Here is an 8,652-nt window from a genome sequence, read left to right on the forward strand (position 1 = left end):
GGAGGCTGACGTTTAGCCTTTTGTTCCTCTGTTTGGATAATTCATTGCAGAAACACTGTGGTTGCTGTTTGTTTTTTTTCCCCTCTCTCCTGGAAACCAATCAGATTTAGGAATCATCACTTTTCAAGGAAGGAATTCCAATATCCTCAGAACAATGCAAGCTATTTTATTGGGGTAATGAATTGCATAAGTCATCCCCCCCTTCAAAGATCTAAGCTAAAAGATCCAAGTAACCCAGTTTAAACATCTGTGGACGTATTACCATAACTTCATTAATCAAGTAAGAACAGCAACATAAAACTAGCAACAGCGGTGCAACCTGACCAACACAGCTGTTGCATTAAAACTGTTACAGATATTTCATGTTTTTTGCTCCAGAGGAGTGCATCTTAAACCTGTTTGTGCTCCAGATACAGTATGGACCAGCTTCAGTGTGGGGTCAGTCAAAGTGTGAGGCCTGGAGAGAGAGATGGTTTGGGTGTTCAGCTGCGTCGTGCCTAGCTAATGGCTGTGGTCGGTGTACCAGTCCGGGGACGTCACAGCAACCATCAGACCCTGGACACGTGATGATTCTGGCAGAGGCACCCGCGTGATTCATATGCCGTGCAACGCCCAGGAGACAAGCGGTAAACACTATCAATTTACTCACGCACATCAAAATGGAGCTTTTTCTCACAGTCACACACACACACACACTAGTTGATTTAGTGTGAGGACTGATTATGGCTTTCCGAAACCCATGCCTGCAACAGATTAGCTGCTAATCACTGACAGTCTGTTAGCATCTTTCTGTCTCCCACTCCCGTCCCGCCCCTCTCATCTTCCTGTATCTCCACCGATGTGTGAGGGCTCAGGCTTTTTAGGTCACTTCCTGGGCCTCTTGTAAAGAAGAGCTCTTCGGAGCGTTTCTGGTAACCTCGCCACCCCCGGAGTCTTGACCTCTTCCTCCTCCTCACTGTAGCGCACTCACTTAGCGAGCTGTTAGCATCAGCTGACTTACATTTCCTCCTGTCTGACCCCAGCTCAGAGGGCCATGGAGGGCCACGGGTGTGGAGAACAGAGATCAGGAAGGAGACTCGCGAGATGGCTCATGGTCCTCTCAAGTTTCCTGCTTAAAGGAGTTGTCCTTGGTTCTTCTGACAAATGATATTTGAACTCAATGGCATTGGATACAAAGCCACTGTTTTCGTTTACCACTGACTAACAGCCAGGGTTGGACACACACAAACAACTTCACTGAAGAGTATCACACCTTTAAATGGCCTTCATCCCCCTTAAATCCTCTTCTTACCCCATCCCTGAGGATTCCTGTTGACTGAACTTCATGCTTGTTTTGTCCAGAGGACCTTACAAGGCTCAGGTCCTTGAAGCTCATGTACAGAGTCAGCGAGCAGTCACATGCGTTAACCTCCCACGTCAGTATTTCCTACCTCTGAAGGCCAGATACTTCCTGTCCGGTTAGATGCCTCATACCCGCCTTGAGCTAGGTAAACTGAAACAGACTTTCTCCTTCCCCGGACTAAATCCACTCTGGTATGCTGTAACCGAAAAACCTCATTCTGAGAGGATAAACCGTTACCGGTGTCTCCCAGATTCTGCCTAACCCTTTGAACCTGCTGACGGAATATGCATCAATATTATTCTAATAGGCTGTGAACCACACAGGACTGCAGACACAAGCCCTGCCGGCAAGACACACTATACAGATACGGGTATGGTTAAAAAATGTCCATATATTCAGTTTCTGCTGAAGTAATATAATAGTCTTTTTCACACGTATACTGACATACACAAACACACACAGCAAAGGAGAGAGAGGAGAAAGAGAAAGAGAGAGAGAGGGAGAAAGAGAGAGAGAAAGAAAGACTGTATGAGGCTGGACCCAGTGTTCCAGACTTTATTTTAACACTTTAATCTCTCGCAATATCCCTGTATTTGTTATTTCATGACTGTTTTTTGGGAACAGTTGCCTGACGTAAAAGCTCCTTCCTCTCCAGGTCTGTTGTTGAGAATAAATGCTGACCCCCCCCCCCTCCCCCCACCCCCACCCCTTCCTCCATCACTCCTGCTAAACACACCCATACGTACACACACACACACTCTCTTTCTCTCTCTCTCACACACACACACGCCCAAGTCCTCCCACATCAAAGAGGTATGGCTATGAGTAGGCTTTGACTCTGTGTTTGTGTCTGATGTGAAAGGGGGATTTCTCAGGCGTTTCCCAGTCAGGTTTTATCTCCTGGCTGTGAATGTGTGTGTGTGTGTGTGAGAGAGAGGGTGTGTGTGTGAGTGAGTGTCTGTGTGTGTGTGTGTCGTGCTACGAGTGCTGACGCGAGCACCTGTTCCCAGGCGCTTGTCTGACTGGACTGTCCCCTCAGCTCGGCGGTGTTTGTGGCGTTGCCAATCCACACTGAGAGCCTTCAGAGCATGGGCGTGTACCCCGACAGACCCGACACAGTCCTGCACAGTCTGGTTCCACCTTCAGAGAACCGTCCCACGTCCCAGAACATAGGCCCCATTTTGAAGACAAGGCCGATGGTCTGTTCTTGTATTTGAAGAGAGGGATAGTGCCACAGCAGATTTGAAACGTCTTAATGCTGACTTAATGACAGGTGGTTATGTAAAAGCTGGCAAGTGATTCTGTGTCATCTGCATAAAGAGCGAAGTGAAATCCAAACTAAGTCGTCTTGGTAATGTGAAAACCATTCCGCGAGACATTAGGCGTATGTGAAGGGCATTACAGTTTGCTATGCCGGGACGCAAGAAATACAGAAATATCCCAAGTCTAAAAAAAGACTATTTTGGGGGAGGGAGAGGGAGGGATGAAGTCTTCCTTTCAGAACAACCTAAAAATAAAGGAGAACACAGCAGTCATTTTTGAACGCCACCATCTTTATGCTAAATAGACGACACAAAGTAAATAAGATAAAAAAAAGTCTGATACTTCTTATCAGGCTCCTGTGTGTGTGTGTGTGTGTGTGTGTGTGTGTGTGTGTTTGTGTTTGTGTATATACACCACATGTGTTTTGGTGGTGGTGGGGTGTGTGTGTGTGTGTGTGTGTATGTGAGTTGGTACCTATGCATAGTTGGTGTGTGTGTGTGTGTGTGTGTGTGTGTGTGTGTTTTGGTGGTGGTGGTGGTGGTGGGGGTGGTTGATCAAATCAAAGGCGCCCCGTGAGGACCCCAGGCTCTCTAGGGGTTACCCCCCCCACACACACACACACACACACACACACCACCACCACCACCACCACCACCACCACTAATGAGCCGGGGTGAAATTGGTTCTAAAAATAGCGCTGGGCTCCTGGACAGCACCGGTGCGTTCCATCCCGGCTCCCTTAGGATGTTGTTGAGGAGCCTGGGACATTCCTCGCACGCTTGGAGAGGTACTCTTTGTCCCATAGTTGTGGTTTTGGTGCAAGTCTAGCAAGTTTGCTGCCTCGGCGGCTAATCAGATGCATTTAGCTGCTGGCTTAACTTTATATGGGTTTTTCAGCCGTATGTCTTTCATTTGAAAGCAGTTACTTTAATCCAGTAAAATATTTCTAGAGCTATGTCGCTATTACTCAAGCAATTGAAGGTAATTTACTGTCCATTACAGCATTAGGTTTTCATTTTTTTTCCTTTTATCATTAATGTATGCAACAATTTTTTTTTTCAACATCATCCAAGAAGTCTTTTGAATGATTCAGCTGCCTGTTGAAATGTGTTTTACATTAGTTTCAGAGAGTCATAAAGGCAATATTTTTTATGATAAAAGTTGGGCATAACAGAAAAATGCTTTTTGTGGAAAACATTTCATCAAATGTGACAATATGTGAATGCGGCACACAAGGGGAAAGTGACTGTTCTTTAAAACCTCAAACAGCTTTCTCAAATGAGGCTGGACTGGGACATTGGATGCCTGACAAGTTCTTTTGGAAGTCTGTACGCCTGTATAACTATGTGTGTGTGTGTGTGTGTGTGTGTGTGTGTGTGTGTGTGCATACGAGAAATAGACTATGTGTGTGTGTGTTTGTCTTTGAATACATGTGTGAAAGAAACTCTTTGTGTGTGTAAGAGTGAGTGTGAGTGTGTGTGAGTAAGTGAGTGTGTATATATATATGTGTTTGTGAATGTGTGTGTGTTGCATACGTGTGTGTGTGTGTGTGTGTGTGTGTGTGTGTGTGTACACAGGGTGGGGGAGGGGTGTCTTCTTCCTGTCCTGCACCAGTGGGAAATAGACTGTTGGCCTGCTGTGGTGCTGGTTCCCGAACATCTGGCTGTCCCTCTGTGTTGGCCGGTCACAGGATGCTCCAGTGACAAGCGCCCAGTCACACACACACACACACACACACACACACACACACACACACACACACACACACACACACAGCCAGTCACAGCTACAACACTTGTGCTTGTGCTGCCCAGATGTTTCTCTGTCTACGAGGTGAGATGCTGAACTGACGTCTCAACGTCTCATACACACATCTTCCTCTCTCTCTCTCTCTCTCAAAAACACATGCATACACACAGACATTTCTGACATGCTTATGCAAACATGTGTTCAATGCAGACATGGATCTCAAAACATACATATGCACTGACACTCACAAAAACAGATGCTCAAATGCAGCCAAGCTTCTCTATCTCTCCCTCACACACTCTCTCTCTCTCTCTTTCAGTCTCTTTCTCTCTCTCTCTCACACACGTCATGTGCATGTGTCCTGCATTCTACAAGTGTGCTGCATATGTGTTTTGCTTAAGCGTTCTGCAGAAACTAGCTGCGTATGTGTTCTGCATGATTGTTCTGACTAGGAGTTCTGCGTAAGCCGTCTACGCAGGTCATGTGTTCTGCATAGTTGTTCCTGCGTGTGAGACCTGCGTAGGTTGTCTACGCAAGCGGCCTGCGTAAAGCCCTCCCTCTCTCCACCCACCTGCCCCAGCCCCCACCGTCCTCCCAACAGGTGGTCACGCAAACAAGCGCCCATCCTGCCCCAGTGCTGAGTGACCCCTGTCCACCCCCCCTTTGTGCTTCAGGGCTCCCTGACCTCTCAAGGTCAAGCCCTGTCTATAAATAGCGTCCATCCTCTCCAAGCCACATGTGCTGTGTGTTTGAACAGCACACTGACCTGTAGGCTGGAATGAGCAAAACACACGGAGATGACCTCCATGTTCTGGGCTCCCCATCTCCCTCCCTCATTTGTGTTCTCTCTCTTGCTCCCTCTCTCTCTCCCTCTCTCTCTCATCTTTGTTGTCCCTCTGTAGCTCATGTAAATTGTTTCCAGTTAGCCCCCCTCTCTCTCTTTTCTCTTTGTTGTCTCTCTGTAGTTCATATAGAGGGTTTCCAGTTAGGCCTCATCCTCCCTCCCTGTCTGGTCCCTTCATTCACTGCTATGCTCTCCATGTGTTTTTGTTAATGAGTGAAGACTGCATGTGTGTGTGTGTGTGTGTGAGCATGCATCTGTGACTATACTGCACGTGTGTCTTTGTTTATGCATGTGTGTGCATGCATGTGCGTATCTGTTTGAGTTGAGTGTATATTAGTGGCTGGGAGTATTTTTGTAGATAAATGTGTGTCTGTGTGCGTGCGTGTCTGTATCTCAGTGTGTGTGTGTGTGTGTGTGCGTATGTGTGTGTGTGTGTGGGGCATGATTGCAGACAGAAGGGCTGACTCATTCATCTCAATTCCCACCGAGGGTGGTGATGGTGTGTAACTAGCTTTTGCAGCCTTTTGCATCATTTTATTACATTTTGTTTTATTTTATTAAGTGTCATTTCCGAGGTGTTTCCATAAATGATGTCCATGTTGTTGTTGCGGTTTCGGCTAACCTGCACGACAGGAAACACACCCATCACATGTAAAAATCTTAAGATGCTAAAGCCAAACATTCCCACGTCTTTCTGCACGTGAAATGATCTTGTTACAGTGGAAAATGATCTGGTCTGTTCTGCATGGCAAACATTCTGGTGCATCTCAAGTCTCGTGCATGTCTAAATGTTCTTAATGTTCCTGTGCTTTTCTTCATGTCAAAGGTTCCACAGCGGTCCTGTGCTGTTCCTCTTGTTCATGTCCCAGTGGGTTCTGCATGGCAGGCATTCCCATGCGCTCTGCACGTCAGGCGTGCCGTGGGTTTCCTGTGGCCGTGTAATGTTTCTATTCGCCTGTCATTAGGATGACCTGCCGTGCCTCTTCTCCTCCCCCCCCCCACACACACACACTTCCCTGCTGAGGCCACACATCATGTAGCGTGTGTGTGTGTGTGTGTGTGTGTGTGGGGGGGGGGGGGGGGACTGTGGGACAGGCGTGAGGTAGGGCCCGGTTGATTGACGGTGTCTCTGGCGCGTCTGGTGCGTCTCCTCGGGGCGAGTAAGGAGAGCCCCAGCACGCGCTCACGGGTGGTCTCGCTCATGGGCTCACATATCCATGGAGATACAGCGCAGAGTGACGTCTTGTGCACAGCAGGGAGGGGTGGAGGGGTGGAGGGGTGGAGGGGTGCAGAAGGGTCCAGTTTCTGCAGGCATCATCTGTAGGCTGGGCCATGAGAAGATAGAAAGGCAAAAGCCTCTCCTGTCCCCAGGATGGGTGGTGCATGCCTATAATGTATGTGTTAAGGTGTGTGTGTGTGTGTGTGTGTGTGTGTGTGTGTGTGTGTGTGTGTGTGTGTGTGTGTGTGTGTGTGTGTGTGTGTGTGTGTGTATGTGTGTGTGTGTGTGTGTGTGTGTGTGGTGTGTGTGTGTGTGTGTGTGTGTGTGTGTGTGTGTGTGTGTGTGTGCCATGTGCCAATGCGTGTGCATGTGTGGGAATGGGTTTGGCATATGTGTGCGTGTGCATGCGTATGTGTGTGCATGTGTGCAGTGTGTCTATATGTGTGCTTGTGTGTGTTTCACATTTTTCTTCTCTGGCCTGACACTACACTGTGTGTGTTTTCTTCTCTTTTATTTATTGACCACTTTATCATCTCAATGTGAGAACACACACACACACACACACACACACACACACTTTCCTCCTAGAAAGCACGACCCCGGGCAGAAGGGCATAAATAAGGGCCGCTTGGCTGGACTCCTGATTCGAGGCTTAATGACCATCAGATCTGGAAGTCTGGGAAAGCACCTTGGAGCACCATTACAGGGGAGCCTCCCTCCGCACGGCCTGGAAGGATTTTCCATGTTGCTCTCTCCACTTCGGTCCCACATTCCTTCTTTAAATCCAGACTGGCTTTGGGTCCGTGCGCTTAGCCTAGTCCTGGAGTCCTTTTGAGACATTAAAGCACTGAAGTATTTCTTACACAGGTTCATGTTTTTTTCTTCTCTTCTTTCAACACTTAGGCTACGGAAAAATGGTTTGAGATGGGTGTGTGTTACTGTACAGGGCGTTTGAGTTCAACTGCTAATCTGTCGACTGAGATTGGCCAAGTGGTGGGCTCATGTCCCATCAACATTTAACTTCATCAGTTAAGCTGCAGTGGAGGGAAAAAGTCACATCTGTGGACTAGTAGGATTCATGGAGAGGAAACTCAAAGCACTCCCAGGCTACAAAGGGGATCCTTGCAGCCATTTTGTAAGGGGTTCTGATAGGTGGTAACAGCTCCTTGAAGCTGTCACTCAACTGCCTGGGACAAGTCAGGGAAAAGTAATGAGTTGATAAATAAATCAACCTACGTATGTAGTGTCATTTGGAGACCACTGATGATTGGATAAACAGAGATGTCTATCATTTTTAACAAATGATGATTGGTTCAAAAGCACGAAGTTTGCATTTTTGATTGGGTCACAGAGAGATATGTTACGATGACCATCAGATTCCGAAGCTTATTTAAGCACGCTAGGTATTTTCTCTAAAATTGAATTAAATGTAATACTTCCAAAATGAATCAACATGGTATTAGTTACCTCACAGCAGTTGGAAGGGTTGTCAGCCTCTATTAACGTCCAGAGGACAGTGTTGAAAGGAGGCTGCGTGCTCAGAACTTTCTAGGAACAAAAAAAGCAGATTAAGCGATTATCTAAGCGCTTTGGTGTGGTGTTGGCGTCGCTGGCCTCACGAGTTCGGCCATGTGATGCTGACCATCGCAGCAGACCCATGAAGAACAGCGATAGGACGCTCCATGACCTGTGGGGAGTAGCGGTCAGCGTGGTGCTGGTGGAGGACTGTGTGTGTGTGTGTGTGTTACCTTCAACACAGGAGGGCTGGGTGTGTGTGTGTGTGGTGGTGGACCAAAGGGGCGAAACGGAAACGCTTGTGCCCCTCAGGGCGCCTCTGAGCGCACATGAGAACATGGCTGTGGCTGGACAGGTCAGTGAGAATTAGAGAGGCGCTGAAGACAGCATATCTTGTGACAGGCTGTGCTCATAATTAGATGAGTTAAAGCTGGAGAGTGTGTTTACCTTTTTGTTTCATCCAGGTCAATGAGGCTCTTAGGAAGGAAGAGAGAAAGAGAGAGAGAGAGAGAGCGAGAGAGAGAGTGGAGTGATTTACATACATGTAGATGTCTATATCAGTTTAAAATATTTGTATATGTTTTGTCTCTGTAATTGTTGTTATGTCTTACCTTTACATGTACCAGTTGCTTTGGCAATACAAGTTTTCATTTGTCATGCCAATAAAGCAACTTTTGAATTTGAGTGGGGGAGAGGGAGAATGAGAGAGGGATAGAGAGG

This window comes from Sardina pilchardus, chromosome 24 (genome assembly GCF_963854185.1).
Source record: "Sardina pilchardus chromosome 24, fSarPil1.1, whole genome shotgun sequence".
Taxonomy (NCBI): domain Eukaryota; kingdom Metazoa; phylum Chordata; class Actinopteri; order Clupeiformes; family Clupeidae; genus Sardina; species Sardina pilchardus.